This window comes from Mustelus asterias, chromosome 5 (genome assembly GCF_964213995.1).
Source record: "Mustelus asterias chromosome 5, sMusAst1.hap1.1, whole genome shotgun sequence".
NCBI lineage: Eukaryota > Metazoa > Chordata > Chondrichthyes > Carcharhiniformes > Triakidae > Mustelus > Mustelus asterias.
This window is the reverse complement of record NC_135805.1, coordinates 74,296,029-74,316,754: the sequence shown is the minus strand read 5'-3', so window position 1 is coordinate 74,316,754 and position 20,726 is coordinate 74,296,029. Positions and strand designations below refer to the sequence as shown.

Here is a 20,726-nt window from a genome sequence, read left to right as displayed (position 1 = left end):
CACACTTGTCTGCGTTAAATTCCATTTGCCATTTTTCAGCATATTTTTCTAGTTGGTCCAAATCTCTCTGCAAGCTTTGAAAACCTTCCTCACTGTCCACTACACCTTCAACCTTTGTATCATCAGCAAATTTGCTGATCCAATTTACCACATTATCATCCAGATCATTGATATAGATGACAAACAACAATGGACCCAACACCGATCCCTGCGGCACACCACTAGTCACAGGCCTCCACTCAGAGAAGCAATCCTCCACAACCACTCTCTGGCTTCTTTCATTGAGCCAGTGTCTAATCCAATTTACTACCTCCCCATGTAAACCCAGCGATTGAACCTTCCTAACTAACCTCCCATGAGGGACCTTGTCAAAGGCCTTGCTGAAATCCAGGTAGACAACATCCACCGCCTTCCCTTCATCCACTTTCCTGGTAACCTCCTCGAAAAACTCTAATAGATTGGTCAAACATGACCTACCACGCACAAAGCCATGGTCACTCTCCCTAATAAGTCCCTGTCCATCCAAATATTTGTAGATCCTATCCCTTATCACACCTTCCAATAACTTGCCCACCACTGACGTCAAACTTACTGGCCTATAATTTCCCGGATTTCTTTTGGAACCTTTTTTAAACAACGGAACATGAGCCACCCTCCAATCATCCGGCTCCTCCCCCGTGAATACTGACATTTTAAATATGTCTGCCAGGGCCCCTGCAAGTTCAACACTAGCTTCCCTCAAGGTCCGTGGGAATACCCTGTCCGGTCCTGGGGATTTATCCACTCTGATTTGCCTCAAGACAGCAAGCACCTCCTCCCCTTTAATCTGTACCTGTTTGCCCTATTTCCGTAGACTCCATGCCCGTTTCCTCAGTAAATACGGATGCAACAAAACCATTTAGTATCTCCCCCATCTCTTTTGGTTCCATACGCAGTCTACCACTCTGGTCTTCAATAAAGGAAAGTATCGCACACGCCTTCTTCACCATCTTATCTACCTATTTTGCTACCTTCAGAGATCTGTGGACATGCATTCCAGGGTCCCTCTCTTCTATATTTCCCAGAATTTTGTTATTTATCGTTTATGCCCTGTTTGTCTTCTCCAAATGCATTACTTCATACATCTCAGGACTGAATTCCATTTGCTACTTCCCCACCTGATCAGCTCATTGGTTATCTTCTTCTCCTGCAGTTTCTCTGGATTGAGGATGAGTTGCTTCCACTCTAATGCTTGACATCTATCTGAATGAGCCTTCTTCCATAAAAGTCCGACATTCGGCCCATCAAATCTGTACTGACTCCCTGAAGAGCACCTCACCCAGGCTCACCCCATCCCTATAACCAGTATTTACCATGGCTAATTCACCTAACCTACATATATTTGGACACTAAGGGGTAATTTAGCATGGCCAATCAACCTAACCCTGCACATCTTTGGACTGTGGGAGGAAACCGGAGCTCCCGGAAGAAACCCATGCAGACATAGGGAGAACATGCAATCTCCACACAGACAGTCACCCAAGGCCGGAATTGAACCAGGTTCTTGGAGTTGTTAAGATAGCAGTGCTAACCACTGTGCCACCATGCCATCCTCCGCTTGGTCAGTCACAAGCTAAGGTCTCCAATGAGTTATGGGTGCATGGGGATGTCTGACCTCTTCAGGAATGCTCGAGGACATTTCAAAGCAGCTCTGCTATTCTCCTAGGAGGCACCTGCCTCGACCGAGTTCCAAGTCGTGCAATTGTTTCATGAGTCTGGTGTCAGGCATATAAATGACACATCTCACCCAGTGAAGCTGGTTTTGAGGCATTAGAACTCAGTGTTGCACAAGTTTGTTGGGACCACCTTGATGCCAGGTTTGGAAAATCTTGCAAGGGTAATTCATTCCTAAGGCGTATAATGTCTGCCTCATTAAGAGGAAGCTCTTGCGATATGGAAAATGGTCCGCATTTTCCAAGATCTCATTGGTGATCTTAATCGGCAGGAGGTGGTGTTGCTGTGAGAGTTGGTTGGAAGAGGACCTTAGTTTTGTAGGTATTTAGCAAAAAACCCATATTCTTATATGTTTCAGAGAAGTAATCAACAACGATTTGAGCTTAGTTTCTGAGTGAGTGCACACACATGTCATTTGCATACTGAAACTCTATGACTGATGTGGAATGGATTTGGATCGAAGGTAGCGTATGTGCATAATTTCCTGTCTGTTTTGTGCAGATTATCTGAGGATAGGTAAAGTATGGCATTGATGGAAATGAAGAGGTGACACAATGACATAGCTCTGCTTGACCTCAGTTTTCACTGTGATAGGTTAAGGGGAGGTGATGGTATAGCGGTATTACCACTGGACTAATCAAAAGACACAGGGATCCAGGTTTGAATCCCAGCAAAACAGATGGTGAAATGTGAATTCAATAAAAATCTGGAATTAAGTCTAATGATGACCGTGAAACCATTACCATTGTCGACTGTCCAAAGGTGGTAAAAATCTATCTGATAGGGAAGGAAATCTGCCATCATGTGAATCCGGATCCCCAGCAACATGGTTAACTCTTAAATGGCAATCCAGGATATGCAAATAACTGCTGGCCCAGGCAGTGATGCCCACATTCCATTGATGAATAGAAAAAAAGTGTTTGGTGGGTCTGTTGGTGAAGGTCATGGGATGTATGTCGCCGCAGAGTAGGCAGAGGATAATGATCAATTTCTGAGAATAAGACACTGCGGTTAACAGAGTCTAGGGCTGGGATTTTCCAGCTTCAGGGTGTGTTTTCTGGCAATGGAGTTAGTTCACTATTGGCCATCTTCTGGTCCCGCCGATATGTCTATGATGTTTTGTGTGGCTCATCCGTCCTGCTGCTGCACCGCAGGTGGTCACCTTCAGCAGGACCAGAAAATCCCGCTGACTGGAAGGGTGTGAAAATCCTGTCCAAAGACTTTCATGAGGTCGGAAAAAACCATGTGCAGAGATTGGGACTGTTTCTTGCATTTTTCTTGAATTTGCCACACTAACAAGGTCATGTCTGTGGTACCTCTCAATGGGCAAAAACTGTACCGCAACTCTGGAAAGAATTCATCAATTACGGGAGGAGGTGGTTGAGGAGGATCCTTGCAATGATTTTGAGACACTCGCATATTTTCTGACTCTGGTGTTGACATTTCCAAGGAGGATCAGTTTGTCACTAGCTGGGACCTGTGCTGAGGATTGATTAAGGTTGGTGTAGATTCCCTCCTTGGTCTTGCTTCTTGACTTAAGTGTAGGAGCATATGCGCTGATGACTGTAGCATGCTGATTCCTAATTAGGGTACGCCAAAAGTCATGAAGTATGCACTTATCTCACAGGGGGAGTTGCTGAGGCGCCAGACAAGCTCATTTTTGATGGAGAAGCTCACCCTGTCGAAGGCCATTCCAGAAAAAGGTGTACCGCTGCCTTGTTCCTTCAGTTGGCCTTTCCTGGACATCATGCCTCACTTAGGACGGCAATGTTGATGTTGAGATGCCCGTGTTCCAGAGTATACCTGCGGTGCAGCATACAGCTGTGTCACCTTTAGGATTATCCATGAGGCTGATGATGTTCCAGGTCTTAAACTTCATTTTGTTGAGTATAAAAGCCTTGTATAATTTTGTTTTGAAACATGGGTTGGTCTTTGCAAGCTGACTCAGCAGAGTGGAGCGTTGGTCCAATGGCAAGGTGTTTCAAAAGAATTGGAAGCCAGGCTCTGCTGTGAGACACCAGCACATCCTCTGTAGATGCCCACCATTGAAATGTTCCTGCAGTCTATAGATTTTCTCCTCACTATCAACCACGGGGACAATTCGTATCATCTGTAAACTTCACACCCGCTCTATGTGTGAGTCCAAATCATTGATAAATACAAGCGACCCAATGTGAACCCTGTGCAAACCCATTGGAAACAGCTTTCCAGTCACAAAGCACCCAACATAGCTCTTTGCTTCCTCCCACCTTATCTTGGATCCTATCAGCTTTTAATTTTCTGACCAGACCTTCATCTTTCACTAACACTGATGCATGTAAAACTCCTCTCGAAGCAAGTTAAAGCTAATCATTCATCTTGGGAGTTTAGTCCCAAAACCCGATAGCAAAAGTGGGAACAATCAGGAGGGATATTCCCTCTGTGCTTGTGGCTGAACTGCCTCTATTAGAGATGTGTCTGATATTGCCACTTGATCAACCGAAAGCTTCATATTGTGAGATGAGAGCCAAGTAAGCGCCAGAGCTGAAGGTACTAAATTTGTCTTTTTGATAAAAATAGAGGACTCTTTGTTTTAAAAACCCTAATACTAAAAAGCCAGATGGCCAAAGCATCAGAATCCAGGACAATAAATCAGGTCAAATGAGTTCCTGGGTTTACAACCATACTGTTATAAACAGAAAGGGCCAGAGAGAGTGGGGAACCATAAAAGTCTTTTTTATCTTTGTGTTTACAATGAGAGAAATAAATGCTTGTTTTTCACTGGTTAAAAAAAAAGCCAAAGCTTGAAGCTTCATCATGAGCACCAGCGTTTAAGACACTGGTATAAAACAGGAAAAATGTATTCAGAGATCATTTCTTTTTAAGGAAAACATTTCCTGATAATGCCATTCTAACCAAATCGTTGTAGTGACCTTAGGTGTGAATTAGCAAAACATCCAAATATTATTATAAATGTACAACAGGTTAAAATGTTAAAACCAAAGCCTAAATCTCAGCACTATGCATCAAAACGAGCTACAATTCTTCACTTTAACTGGACAGTGAGGTGTAAAAGAGAGACCTCTATCCGAGCTTTTCAATAAAAAGCAAGAGGCAAGAAAACGAGACTCGACAAAGTAAGGCAGTTTAGAGAAGTGATTCAGATTACACAAAGTGCAGGAGCAAAAAAAATATTATTTGAAGCGGCTGTTGCCTAGTCGTCACAGACCTGGTGAAAGCATGAGTGAACTTATAAGACCATAAGACATAGGAACAGAATTAGGCCACTCGGCCCATTGAGTCTGCTCCGCCATTCAATCATGGCTGATATTTCTCTTATTCCCATTCTCCTGCCTTTTCCCCATAATCCCTGATCCCTTTATTAACTTCCACAGAAGATTATTGCATCAGACTGTGACTGTGAATGAATAGATCACTTTGATTGCAGATCAATTCAGATCAGTGGAGGGAAATGAAACTAATTCCATGAGAATCAAATCAACCAGTTTCGGTGAGTTATTCAATAAACCTCAACTGGAAACAAGAAAACCTAGTATAACGGTTAAAAAAAAGATGGCGCTGGAGCGAGGTGACTTCTTGCGAGCTGACCCCAGCATATCCGCTAATTCCATCTTTTACTCTCATTCTATGCTCTTGAAACTTAACTCTACCTCCTTTAAACTGTCCGATAATGTTCAAGAATAGCTTCTCTCCTGCTGCCATCGGACCTAACCTGCAGGTCAGAATCAATACACCACATAAAATAAAGACAGAATTAGGGAAAATACTACTTCCACTAAATTAGGATGATCTTATTCTATATTAAATCAATCAGTTACCTACTGTGCTAACATAGAAACTTTGAGAAATGTATATTGCATTACTGTAATACTAGAATTCCAACATCAGGAAAACAATCTTAGCTAAAACTGCAGTAAATACCACTGGCTTGAGACACTCTGGCTTAGAATCCTTGAGCTGGAGTGTGAGTTAGAGACACTCCAAACAAGGGAGAGGAAGAGGAATTTGTACAGTCTTACTTCAGAGGAACACACAAGTTCAAGAAGAGAACATTGTTGCCAGTCAGCAAAGTAGGAACCAAGAGAAGGTAGAGGAGGAGGTACTGCAGACATTGGTCCTGTCCAACAGGTACAATGTACTTGCTGGTGGCAGTCCAAGAAGTGGGGAAGAGCAAAGCAGAAGGTTGCAGTCATGGTTATAGTTAGTGTTCATACGCTAGAGAAGAGGTTGAGAAAATCATCCCAGGTCCCTGCTCAAATCAATACCAAGTGACTGCCATTCAAAAATGCATGTGTGAGGAGATAGTCAGACTCAGTTGCAATGCCATCCAGTCAAAAGTTCAGAACTGTTCAGGTTCACAGGTTAAGAATACCAACTTGTGTTGCCCTAGTGTACAACCAGTAGTCATTCACTTATACATAGGGAAAGATACCACACACACAATCATTCTCCACATATAAATTGGAGAATATGGCTAATCGTTTAACTAGCTCTAATGTCATGTTAATTGTGAGGACTGCTGTTGAGATAACTTTTCTCCCCATCAGAAGTCTACAAGTGGGAGTTAATTTTTGTTTGTGTACAATCAGAGAACTGGAGTGTGTCTCTAAAGCACCAGACTTTTCAATGATAACCAAAAGGACCACTCACAAATTGTTTCTAAGTTCCAGTTTACCCCTCTAATACTGTATTAGGCTAAGAAAGCAGTCTTAAAATAGATTGAGAGTTGTAGCCTATTAGAATGACACAGGGACATTGTGAAATCCTCAATGTAAATGGGCCTTTTCATTCAAGGACTTGAGAATTCAAGCTCCAGGATTCAGACAAGCCTGGGTGGAGGAAACTTCAGGGACATCTTTAAGATATAGCAAGTGATATTATGTGTAGCTTTAATGGATTTTTAAATTTGTTTTCAGTAAGTTTGTTTGTTTATGAATGTTAGCTGCACTAAACTCAGCTGTCAGAAATAAAAGTGATAATGACAGTAAATGAATTCAATGATGTGACTGGCTGAAAGTAGAGCTTTTGAGTTAGTTTCTGTAGGATATTTGCCAATCTATACTTACAAAGTTGCTAAATTGAGTCAATAAGGAAAATATACTACTAAATTTTCTCCCTCATCACTGGCAGACTCAAAAAATTATCCATACAAAACAAGACGGATACGCAAGTGGTGAACAGATGCAAATACAGATTGACATATTAAATTTTAAAAGTAGAGCAGTCACAGAGTTCAAATTAAATTAAATATTTTCCTCTAGTGTATAATGTAATGATCTTCTCACCCTTTCCTCTTTACTGATCTGTATCGGTTTCAAGTTTGTTATCCGGAATTCTTGAAATTAATTGAACCAGGAATAATTGCGGTCTTGAGCTACATTGCAAGCAGAGGCTTCAGATGGAAACAGATCGCTTAACTTAATTCCCAAGAAAATAAAGCTAATAAAAAGAAGTGATTTTAGACGCATTTTCAAAACTTTTTTTAGGCTATTTCTAATTTATTCTGGAACCACATAACTGAATATGAGAGGGAAGATCATCACTAACATTCAGGGGTCAGTTAAAAGACGTAACATGACACAAAACAACTTTTTTAGGAATTGAAGATGGCTTAATGTCTGACATTCATATATTATCTTTTACTGTTACATTGACTGTAATTATAGGAAGATGGGAACAGGATGGCAAGGTAGCACAGTGGTTAGCACTGCTGCCTCACAGCATCAGGGACCCAGGTTCCAACCTTGGGTCACTGTCTGTGTGGAGTTTGCACATTCTCCCCAAATCTGCGTGGGTTTCTTCCGGGTGCTCCAGTTTCCTCCCAGACTCCAAAGATGTGTGGGTTAGGTTGATTGGTTATGGTAAATTGACAATTAATGTCAGGAGGATTAGTAGGGTAAACACATGGGGTTACGGGGATAGAGCCTGGGTGGGATTGTTGTCGGTGCAGACTCAATGGGCCAAATGGTCTCCTTCTGCACTGTAGGGATGCTTTGATTCTAATACGCTATTCAGTTCCCCAATGTTTCGCCATTCAATTAAATCAAGGCTGATCTGCACCTCAACGCCCTTTACACATACTCACACCCTCCCCTCCACCTTGATCCATGTTCCTTTGTACACTGATTCAACAAAAAAACTATCTTAGTCTTGAGCATTAAACTGACTCAGCATCCAGAGGTGGGGCAGAAAATTCCAGATTCCCATCTCAGATTGTGTGAACAATCTTCCTGATTTCACCACCATCGAAGGTATGTGGAGATACTATTTATTAATTTGGTTGTCTCCAAAACTAATAGATGGATTTCAATTTTTAATAAATGGTACACAGGTAAGTTATCGCTCAAGAAAGAACTGATTAGTTTATGACAAAGGTGCAGATCCAGATCTGGGTTGTAGGAATATAGGATCAGGGCTAGTCCATTCAGCCCATCAAGCCTACTCCACTATTCAATATGATCATGGCTGATGCACTTCAATGCAATTTTCCCACGCCAACCCTATATCCCTCTACGTCATTGGTATTTAGAAATCTGTCCATCTCTACTTTGAACTTCAGTTATGAGGACAGACTGGAGAAGTTGGGAATATTCTCTTTGGAGAGCAGAAGGCTAAGAGGAGATTAATAGAGATGTTCAAAATTATGAGGGGGATAGCCAGAGAGATAGGAAGAAATGTTTCCCGCTCATTAAAGGATCAAAAATGAGAGGGCACAGATTTAAAGCGATTTGCAAAAGAAGAATGTGATGTGATAAAATCACATGAGTGATTCGGGGTCTGGAATGCACTGCCTGAAAGTGTGGTGAAGGCTAGTTCAATTGAGGCATTCAGGAGGGCATTAGATGGTTAATTGAATAGAAACAATGTGCAAGCATACAGGGAAAAGGTAGGGGATGGCACTAAGTCATGATGGAGAGCCATGGCAGACACGATGGGCCAAATGGTCTCCTTCTGTGCTATAGCAATTCTGTGAAACACATTCAATGGCTGAGCTTCCACAGTCCTCGGGTAGCGAGTTCCAAAGATCTTGGAATTTATTTAAAAGGATCGGTTAATGATGGGCGTTGGGCCCAAAATGGCTTTTATTTTAGAATGTTGTGAGTTGTTTTAATTAGACTGTTGTTGATTGTTTTAAAATGTTGTGGATTGTCCCAGCTGCTGTGGTTGAATTAGTTACATTTGTCAGAACGTGAGCAGAGTTTTCAGAGCAGACTGTTGGGTGTGGGTTGCTCTGAAGTGTCAGTTGGATGGAAGTTTTTAAACAAAAAGATCTTTTTTCAGTTTTGCAGTAATAGAGCATCAACTAGACAAGGAAAAGCCACAAGAGCTGAATGTGCAATTGTAATAGCGGCGAGTGGGTAGCACGGTGGCACAGTGGTTAGCACTGCTGCCTCACAGTGCCAGGGACCCGAGTTCGATTCCCAGCCTGGGTCACAATCTGTGCGGAGTCTGCACATTCTCCCCATGTCTGCGTGGGTTTCCTCCGGGTGCTCCAGTTTCCTCCCACAGTCCGAAAGATGTGTTGGTCAGCTAAATTGGCCATGCTAAATTCTCCCTCAGTGGACCCGAATACCTGGAGTGTGGCGACTCGGGGATTTAAACTTTAACATTGTGTAACAGTGGTATGCATTCTACATTAAAAATGTGTCTCCATGATCATTGTCAATTGAAATAGCTTTTTTGTATTCAACCTATCATAGTTTTTGTCATTTTAAACATCTCAAATAGAACATCACTCAACCTTTTAAAGTTAAGGGAATACAAGCCAAGTTTATGCCATTTGTCCATGCAATTTTATCTTTTGTAAGTCTTGGTATCATTCCAGTGAATCTGTGCTGCATCCCATGCTAATACATGTTTTCTGATGTACAGTTTCCAAAACTGAACATGGTACACTAGATAGTGCGGCTAAATATTTGTACAACTGAAGTATAATTTTTTCTCCTTTGTATTCTAGCACTCGAGATAAAGGATGATATTCCATTGTCTTTTTGATTACCTTTTGGAGATACATGTTTTCTTTTAGTGATTTATGGACCAGGACACCCGTTCTCCCTTAGCTCCTCCACGGTTAGTGGCTTTACAACATCACGAAAATATTCCAATTTATTTTTCTTAGATCTAATGTGGACAAACTCACACTTATCCACTATTCTGCCCATTCCCTTAATCTATCCATGTCTCTGTAATTTCCTGCTCCCAACCACCCAACTTACTGTGCCCCTTAACTTAATGACAGCTGCAAATATTGGATATACAACATTCTACTACTTCATCCAATTTATTGTATTTATGAGGAAAACTGAGGCTCCAGTACAGATCTCTAGTGAACACTACTTGTCACATCCCACCGGTCAAAGTATATCCCCTTTATTCCTACTCTCTATTTCCTATGTCACAAACAACAAGCAACCCACATCACAAGGTTGTATCCAATTAGATAAGCTGAAGCTAATAAGAATCAGGTAGGATGGCGTAACAGACAAAAGCCAGTTATCAAATTAAAATTTAAAATTATCTTTAACCTACGCAAAGACTTATTAAGTTGGAAAGAACTAATGAGGATTAAAATAGATTCAAATTTTATCAGTATAGCATTGGTCAATGACACCACTACACGATTAGGCTTGCTAACTGAACAGCGTATACTGTGAAAATTGAATTAAAATTATTTTTATTTATAAAGCAGGAAACAGCAAGATACGACAGAGAACATCTTTGAGGGCCTGATTTAAGACTGCATACTGCATGAATGGAAACAGGAGAAAGAAAACTATTCATAGAAACATTGAAACGTGGAGCAGGAGTAGGCCTTTCGGCCCTTTCTGCCTACTCCTCCATTTAACATGATCATGGCTGATCTTTTATCTCAATGCCATATTCCCGCTTTCTCCCTATACCCTTTCATGCCATTAAAATAAAAAAAACTTTCTTGAATATATTCAGTGACTTGGCTTCCTCAGCCTTCTGTGGAGGTCCACTACCCTTTCAGTGAAGAACATTTTCCTTATCTCAGTCCTAAATGGTCTACCCTGTATCCTGAGACGGTGTCCCTTGGTTTTAGATTCCAAAACTAGAAAAAACATCCTCCCTGCATCTAGTCTGTCCAGCCCTGTTAGAATTCTCTACGTTTCAATCAGGTCTCCTCTCATCCTTCGAAACTCTAGTGAACATAGAAATCATAGAAGAAATCATAGAAGAAATCATAGAAGAAATCATAGAAATCCTACAGTGCAGAAAGAGGCCACCCGGCCCATCGAGTCTGCACCAACCACAATCCCACCCAGGTCCCACCCCCACATCTACCCGCTAACCCACACATCTCAGGACATTAAGGGGCAATTTTAGCATGGCCAATCAACCTAACCCGCACATCTTTGGACTGTGGGAGGAAACCGGAGCACCCGGAGGAAACCCATGCAGACACGAGGAGAATGTGCAAACTCCACACAGACAGTGACCCAAGCCGGGAATCGAACCCAGGTCCCTGGAGCTGTGAAGCAGCAGTGCTAACCACTGTGCTACCGTGCCGCCCCAACCACTGTGCTACCGTGCCGCCCCCAGGAATCATCTGCAAAGGCCCAGTTGAATCTCTCGTCTCCTCCTAGGACAGTCCCGCCAACCCTGGTATCAGCCTGGTGAACCTCCACTGCACTCCCTTTATGGCAAATGTATATTTTCTTCGGTAGGGAGACCAAACCTGCATGCAAAACGTCAAGTGTGGTCTCATCAAGGTCCTCTGTAACTGCAGTAAGACATCCCTTCTTCTGAACTCAAATCCTTTTGCAATAAAGGCCAACATGCCATCCGCCTTCCTAATTGCTTGCTGTACCTGCCTCTCCACTTTCATTGACTTGTGTACAAGGACACTCAGATTCCTTTGTATATCCACACTTCCCAATATCGCACTATTTAAATGATACTTATTCTTTCTGTTTTTCACACTGCAGTATATAACTTCACATTTTGTACTACATCTGCCATGTGTTTTCCCACTCACTCAACTTGTCTAAATTACCTTGAAGCTTCCTTGCATCCTCCTCTCAACTCACAATTCTGCCCAGTTTTGTGTCGTCAGCAAAATTGGAAATTTTACATTTGGTTCCCTCATCCAGGTTTTTTGCAGCCAGAGTCCAAGCAGTGATCTCTGTGGTACCTCACTAGTCACCGTCTGCCACTCAGAAAAATACCCATTAATTTCCACTCTCTGTTTCCTGTCTTTCAACTAACTCTCATCCATGCCAATACATTACCCCCTGTCCCATGTGCTTTAATTTTTTCCACTAACCTCTGATAAGGGACCTTATCAAAAGTCTTCTAAAAGTCCAAATACACCACATCTACTAGTTCTCTTTTCTACTAGTTACATCCTCAAAAAACTCCAGTAGATTTGTTAAACATGATCTGCCTTTCATAAATCCATGCTGGCTTTGTCCAATCCCATTAATGCTTTCCAAATGTTCTGTTATCGTGTCTTTTATAATAGACTTAGCATCTTTCCCACTACTGATGAAAGGCTAACTGGTCTGTAGTCTCCCTTTTTTTAAATCTCCCTCCCATTTTAAATGGTGGGGTTACATTTGTCACCCTCTGTCAGAACTGTTCCAGAATCTATAGAATTTTGGAAAATGATCACCAATGCAGCCAATATTTCCAGGGCCACTTCCTTGAATAATACGTCTAAATATAATGGAAATGAAGAACATGTTGAGGTCAAGTGCACATTTAGCACAAAATGATAATTGACAAAAGTAACACAGACGTTCTAAAGCCAAATGTATTTAAAGTAAGTAATAAATTTGGTCCTTTCACATCTTATAATAATTGTTCAGGGTTAATGCTGACCTGTATGAATTATTTTTATACATTACATAGATTACTGTTGAGGTCTTTGTTAATGGGGCACTGGACATGTTGTCGAATTAAATACTTTTAACTTTCTACAAAGTGGTAGCAATATCTCTCTGTAACATACAATTTAGAATGTGAAGTTATTCAGGACTCTAAGGACATTCTTCCCATTATTAATCAACACAACTAGTCTCAAATTTTTCTTTGCAGATGATTCCTGCAGAACTTCAAGGACTTTATAAAAATTTCTAAAAGACGGCATTAGCTACTCCAATGAAAACAGTGCTATCACAGAAGAAGAATTAGGACATAATTAATTTTCTAGCATTAATAAGAACAGTATAAATACGAGCTTCCAGTAAACACACACAACCTACTGTTTCACATTTGGGCTCATTGCCAACTGAGGACTAGATTGTAACCATGAGAATAAATACTAATTAAGAAGTCATAAACTAAAAATCAATTAATATATCATCTGCAACCAAATACCAATATCGCAAAAACTAACTTTGGGGCAAGTTTATCACAAGATCAGAATAATGATGAGAATCCTTTTGGATAAATAAGCTAAAATGGAACTATCTTGCAGTCCTGAGCAAAGAATTATGATTAGCATTATCATTTTGTTGATTTCTAGTCAGGTCAGGTTTTTTTTGGCAAAGTATGTTGTTTACATTTCTCCATATTGTACTTGTAGTCTTAATCGTCATTGATAACAAATTAAATGTTAATGCCTTGTTAATTTTGATATTCCTAATATTTTTTTATGTCCCATGTATGGTGTTAACTTCATTTGCAAAATGGTTTATACTCTTCTTTCTGCAAGTTTTCAGTCATCTGAAGGCCAAATAACATATTTTGTTTAAACTTGTTTTATGGCATATGAAATAATGCATTTTTTCCAGATGTGGTTTCTCGTGTTCTCCTAATGTACTTTCAGCATTTATGCTAAAATGTGATATCCCTTTGCTAATCCAATAAACTGATCAATTCAGTAAAATTAGTTAGTTAAGGAATATCACTGGTCTCAAGGGACATTAATTCATGTTATATCTAATGCATCCATATTGTACAGTACACATTTGTAGGTAAAGGCAACTTTCTGAGCAGACTTTTCACAACATAGAAACAGCGATATCCAAAGCCACAGCCTACTCTTAAAATACAAATAACAATCATAAACCACACTGACAATTTAGAAAGTCATTGAAATCCCATAAATATTATTCTCTAATAAACAATTCAGGTAAACTTTGTCTCAATATTGTGTAAGATTTTCAATATGCTCCTTCAATGGCAATCGGTTCTTTGTGTTAGGTCAACTAAAATGTGTTTATAGTCTATCCAGTCTTCTACAATATAGTAATTCCCGGCGTATATTGCTGTTGAAACACATGGGAATTCATACACAAAGCTCAAGAATACAGTGTGCTGGCATCATTTGTTACATCTGAAACAGCATTGAAGGATAATTTATTTTTTTATATAAACAAAGACAGATTTTCTAACAACCATTACCCACGAAACTGAGTAAGGCTGCCAATGTTCAGATTCTGTGAAGTGCTCTCATCAGGAACTGGAATAATTTATGTAGGATTTGGAGTGTCAACTGATATGGTAGCACAGATAAAACATGAGAAGCATCGACTGAAATCTTGCCAACTTTCCTGTTGAATCAATTCAGGTGCCCATTGTATTAATGAATCACCATTGCAAAGCACGAGTTTAATTACTTCAGCTTAATTGCATGCGTGATGAGCTTGAGGAAAAATTACATTCTTCTCAAACCAGCCGATAGTTACTATTTATATATTTAACCAAATGTGAACCGATCAAAGGGCTGGTAACGCTATGCTACTTTTAGAAGTGGCCGCTGCTGAGACGGCCAGTTCCATCATATCAATCAGATAACGATATCTCCAATCACTTCCTTGCATCACTCTCCACCACATTCCCCTTTCATCCCCAACCCATCTCCTTCTGAAGCTTTTCCTTTAACCCATTTACAGTTGCACTTTCAAAATCCCGACTGTCTATCCTTTGGTTTCTGTCCACACTACACTTCTACAGCTACTGATTTGCTCAACCGCACATGAACTCCAACTTGGATACCCTAATCTCCAACAAAACCATTACTCTGTCTCACCCTGTCTGTTTTCCCCCCTCATCTCTGTACCTTAAGGCCCAAGTGATGCAGACTTAAAAGAGTATGGCAGACAACTGGTTGAGCTAATCAACTCCATTGCCCCATCTCTCCGTTCCGTTAGCTCACCAAGCCAAACATCTTCTAAAGATCCCACCTGCTCTATTTCCAGTTCTAACCACATAATTTTCTTTAGTATCTTTCCTATCTTCCCTCATCTCTGAGCTCATCTTGTTGAAGACAGGCCTTCCTTGATCCTATTTCCTAGTAATCTACTGATTACCTAATGTTTCCTCATGGTCCCTGGGTTATCTGACGTTATTAACAACTGGCCCTTCAGGTGTTCTGCCCCTTTCATTTAAGTCTGCTGTCATTAAAAAACAACCTTTGATCTCACTGTTCTTGCAAACTCTCCAACTTCCCTTTTCTCTCCAAAGTCCTTGAACATACTATCTTCCAAATTTGTTCCCATCTTTTCTGGAACTCCATGTTTGAATCCCTTCAATCAGGTTTCTTCCATCACACTACTGAATTAGTTCTTATCAAAATGACATTCTGTGACAAAGGTAAACTTCTCCTCTCGTCATTCTCCACACATTTGCAACTTTGACAGAGTTCACCCCACCACCCTTCTCCAAGGCCTCTCTGTTGTCACCAGCTGGGTAGGACTGCACTTACCTGGTGCCATTCTTATCTAATTATATCCAGATTGCAAAGCTTTCTCTTCCTTCTCACACACAGTTGCTTCTAGGTCCTCCAAGGTTCTATCCTTGGCCCTCTCTTATTGCTCAGCTCTAAGCTGCTGCTCAATGACATTATCCAGAGGCAAAGTGCTCATTTTCACATGTGCATTGACAGGACCCCAACCCTACCTCACCATCAATTCTCAATTCGTCCACTTTGCTAAATTGGTCGACTTCTTATCTGAAATCCCAAACTGAGTAAGCAAAAATATCCTGCAATTAATTATTAGGATTGAAGCCATTGTTTTCCATCCCTGCGCCATATCCCTGATTTGAATTGCTCCATCATGGATGGCCATGCTTTTAATTGCCAAAAACCTAAGCTGACAGAAAACAGAATACTGCAGATGCTTTAAATCTGAAATAAAAACAAAGTGCCAGAAAAGTTCAACCAGTCCGGCAGCATCGGAGTCGAATTTGAAGAGTTCCGAAGAATAGTCATATTTGATTCAAAACATTAACTCTGAATTTCTCTCCACAGATGTTGCCACATCTGCTGAGCTAAACACGAAGATATCAATTAGGGGCAGGGATAGGCCACTCAGCCCCTTGAGTCTGCTCTGCAATTCAATAAGATAACGGCTGATCTGTTTCTTCGGCATTTCCTATTTTTATCCCCAAGTTCTGGAATTCCCTCCCCATATTTATGAAACTCCTCAAACCTGCTTCTTTGACCAAGCTTTTGGTCACCTGACTTAATAGCTCCTTATGCGTCATATTTTGTTTAATAATGCACTTGAGAAGAATTTTGGTATGTTTTGTTACACTAAAGATGCTACATAAATATAAGGTGTCTTTCCAAGACCCTGCACAATCTCTTACCACCTGAAATACTACCTGCTGTTCTCTGGGAGAATATGCCCTGAACATAAAACTGTACAGCCCTTCTCACACTGACTTAATGTGATGCCATTTCCATTTACCCACTAATTAAAGAGGAGCTCATGTGTTATAAACTCTTCTTATCTTGCCCACAGAAGCTGTTTTATGATTTCATGTTAAGTTTTCTCTCACTTGATTTCTGCCGAGTGCCTTTCCCTCTCACTTAGCCAAGGCTAACAAGTATCTGAAATTAATTTTGGTTGTTGGTTAAGGCCAAAATAAATATTTGTTCACATATGCAGGCATTTCCCTTTTAATGTGCAGATCCCTTAATTTGGACCTGCTGGTCAGAATTTCCACTTGTCCCATTGGACTTGCTCTCTGCTTTGGCAGCTATGCATACTAGCTGAAGTGGAATGTCAAGGCAGTTAGTGGCACTGCTCCACAGGCACACTCTGCAGCATGAAAACCTTAATTGTGCTGACTGCAGAATTTTAGCCCCACAGAATCTTTAACCGCTTTGTCTTAACAAGTGGAATTTTTATTATGTGTCACGTTGACTCTGCCACTGCTATCTGCTTGCTGCCTTAATATCGTGCAAAGCTGCACGAATTCCCCAATGTTGCTAAAATGTGTACCATCAATGATACAAAGAGCATTGCGAGCTCCAACTGTTAGTCTCCTCAATTTTAATAGTCCCACTTGCTAAAAGTCCAAATTCTTTGTAACCAGTTGCAGATAATGCCAGATCTTGTGTCCTCGCTAGTCACAGCATGCTGTGGCCTACACAACTTGGTCTGGTTAGGGAGATCCCCGGGAAGGAAAGCGAACCTTAGCTGTTTTGAAGGCAGAAGTACATGGAGTAGAACATCAGGCTGAGGATTCCTGAATGATTGCTGCAGAACACAATATATCAATGAATCATTCTCACCGATTTAACACGGACCACTGTCACCATCGTCATAACTCCTTCTCCTCCATCTTCAAATAATTGAAAAATCTTTCAATCGACTTTCTATCTGACATCATGCCAGGCTTTATAAGTATGCAATGCTTCACTATCTAATTCAATAAATCTATTTTAAAGTAAGCAATTGCACCCTTTCCTGCATGAATATAATCTCTGTGAACAACAGAGCATAAGCATATATTTTTCTTTAATACAATTAACTCAAAGTGATCATAAGACAGTTCATTCCTTCCTCACACTGGGTTTCACCTGATATCAAAATGCCCTATTTTCTCCTACTCTAGTACATCCATTAGGTAATTGAGAGATTTTTTGATCAGCTTTTTGAAAAGCGGGGAGGGCTCACCTGTGACCATTTGGTCCCAAATCTTCCACATCCCTACTCTACAGGCCACACAAATCCAGACATGTAACTACCAAAATATCTATATGAGATTCCCAGCTCGGGTCACTGTCTGTGTGGAGTTTACACATTCTCCTCGTGACTGCGTGGGTTTCCTCCGGGTGCCGTCCGGTTTCCTCCCACAGTCCAAAGATGTGCGGGTTAGGTTGATTGGCCAAGTTAAAAATTGTCCCTTAGAACAAAAAAAAGAACAAAGAACAATACAGCACAGGAACAGGCCCTTCGGCCCTCCAAGCCCGCGCCGCTCCCCGGTCCAGGATTGAATCCTGAATCCAGGATCCCCGCCCAATTTTCCAGCCTATCTACATACCAATATCCTATCCACCGAGCTGTCCCTCACAGCTACGATGCTTTGTTCATTACAACCTATTAACTCACCCCCACCCCCCTATTCCAGACCATGTGATCCCCAGGGAGAGGCGAAAACCCAGAGTGAAAAACCCCAGGGCCAATATGGGGAAAAAAAAAAATCTGGGAAATTCCTCTCCGACCCCCTGAGGCAATCGAAACGAGTCCAGGAGATCACAATGGCCCTGATCGGAAAATGCTTCCCAACCCTAGTCATTTCCACTTCCATGAACACCATATGAATTCCCTGCCCCCGAGACAGGTTCCCAACTATCCGCAGTCTCGCTCTGTACTGGCACCAGCAAGATGATCATAGAATGAAGCCTTGAAACGAGAAACAAGGAACAATTAGCCCGCGCCGCTCCCTGGTCCAAACTAGACCACTCTTTTGTATCCCTCCATTCCCACTCCGGTCATATAGCTGTCTAGATAAGTCTTAAACGTTCCCAGTGTGTCCGCCTCCACCACCTTGCCCGGCAACACATTCCAGGCCCCCACGACCCTCTGTGTGAAATATGTCCTTCTGATATCTGTGTTAAACCTCCCCCCCTTCAAAGAACAAAGAACAAAGAACAGTACAGCACAGGAAACAGGCCTTCGGCCCTCCAAGCCTGTGCCGCTCCTTGGTCCAACTAGACCAATCGTTTGTATCCCTCCATTCCCAGGCTGCTCATGTGACTATCCAGGTAAGTCTTAAACGATGTCAGCGTGCCTGCCTCCACCACCCTACTTGGCAGCGCATTCCAGGCCCCCACCACCCTCTGTGTAAAAAACGTCCCTCTGATGTCCGAGTTATACTTCGCCCCTCTCAGCTTGAGCCCATGACCCCTCGTGATCGTCACCTCCGACCTGGGAAAAAGCTTCCCACTGTTCACCCTATCTATACCCTTCATAATCTTGTATACCTCTATTAGATCTCCCCTCATTCTCCGTCTTTCCAAGGAGAACAACCCCAGTCTACCCATAGCTAAGACCCTCCATACCAGGCAACATCCTGGTAAACCTTCTCTGCACTCTCTCCAATGCCTCCACGACCAGAACTGGACGCAGTACTCCAAATGCGGCCTAACCAGCGTTCTATACAGCTGCATCATCAGACTCCAGCTTTTATACTCTATACCCCGTCCTATAAAGGCAAGCATACCATATGCCTTCTTCACCACCTTCTCCACCTGTGTTGCCACCTTCAAGGATTTGTGGACTTGCACACCTAGGTCCCTCTGTGTTTCTATACTCCTGATGACTCTGCCATTTATTGCATAACTCCTCCCTACATTATTTCTTCCAAAATGCATCACTTCGCATTTATCCGGATTAAATTCCATCTGCCACCTCTCCGCCCAATTTTCCAGCCTATCTATATCCTGCTGTATTGCCCGACAATGCTCTTCGCTATCTGCAATTCCAGCCATCTTTGTGTTAGAGTCCTGAGATGCGTAGGTTAGAGGGATTAGCGGGTAAATATGTGGGGGTAGGGCCTGGGTGGGATTGTGGTCGGCGCAGACTCGATGGGCCGAATGGCCTCCTTCTGCACTGTAGGGTTTCTATGATTCTATGAGATGGCAGATCACTCTACTCGTCTTACTGCCAGCATGGTCTGAAGCAGAGTTTAATGGATTCCGCTTCGCCACACTTAAGTCACAGTAGGTCCAAGGAATATTCGACTCTTTGCTTTCTTACAGCCTTGTATAAGCTTAGTCTTCATGCACAGACCGGTGGTGAGCCATCAATAGCCTGCAAAGACCTTTCCTGACTGCGGATTAATGTCCACCATCCAGAAAGGAAGTTGCGAACTGTATTGTTTCTTTTGTGCTATCACAGATCTGCCCTAACATATAAAAGGATGGATTTGACAGGACCAGCAGTATAGTATAAAACAGAAGCGCCTTCCCTGAAGGTGCTCTCTAACACATAAGCTACAGTGTGAAACAAACCAGCAAGAGCGAACACTGGCAGGACAAAACAACAGCAGTTTCTTATTGCAGTACAATAGAGCAGAATAAGGCATCCTAAAATGGAGCCAAAATAGTCACAGCCATGTAATAGTTAAAAACAACACTGACAATGACTGTAGAGAAGATTGGTTTCATAAAGATGTCTATCATGATTCATGCCATGCATCTATTAAAACAGCGTCTGCAGGATACAATTACATTTTTAATAAAGAAATCTTATTTTTGAATTGCGAAGCAGAAAAGAAGCCCGAGGCAACCTGCTTCATTGAGCTCACACGATCATCTCTTAAATATACAGCTCCAATTACATTTGAATGAGAGTCATCCAAGTGGTTGAAATGGCCACTTTTTTGAGAGTGGAATAGAGGCCTCTTGGACCTCTAATTGCAGTTCACCTTAATTGTCATCTGAACAAGCAGAAACACTGCATTATCCATGGGCTACAATGAGATGGGGCTGGAAGATGGATTAGGGAGGCAGAGGAAAGGGAAATGAGTAACTAAGTGCAAAATTCAATTATTTTGTAGATAATGGCACATGCCTTCAGTTATACATACTCTGGGTAAAAGATTGCTAGGAACACAGACATGCAGCTGAACTGCAGCTGTATCTATGACAGAAAATAAGAACTCATTGGGCTAAAATTTCCTGGCCTTGTGGAAACGGCTTTGGAGCTAGGAGAATGGGGGTAGCTATGCAGGGAATGCCCAGCTGCAGCGCTCCCTGGTTCTGGGCAGCACTGCCAGGCAGGCTGCCCTGAGAATCCTTGTTCCTT

General features: G+C 41.7%; 1 protein-coding gene across 2 annotated transcripts in view; it reads right to left on the bottom strand.

Annotated features, from left to right (window-relative positions):
- Positions 1-20,726, bottom strand: part of trmt11 (tRNA methyltransferase 11) — a 72,600-nt gene that overhangs the window by 13,137 nt on the left and 38,737 nt on the right. The window lies entirely within an intron of this gene.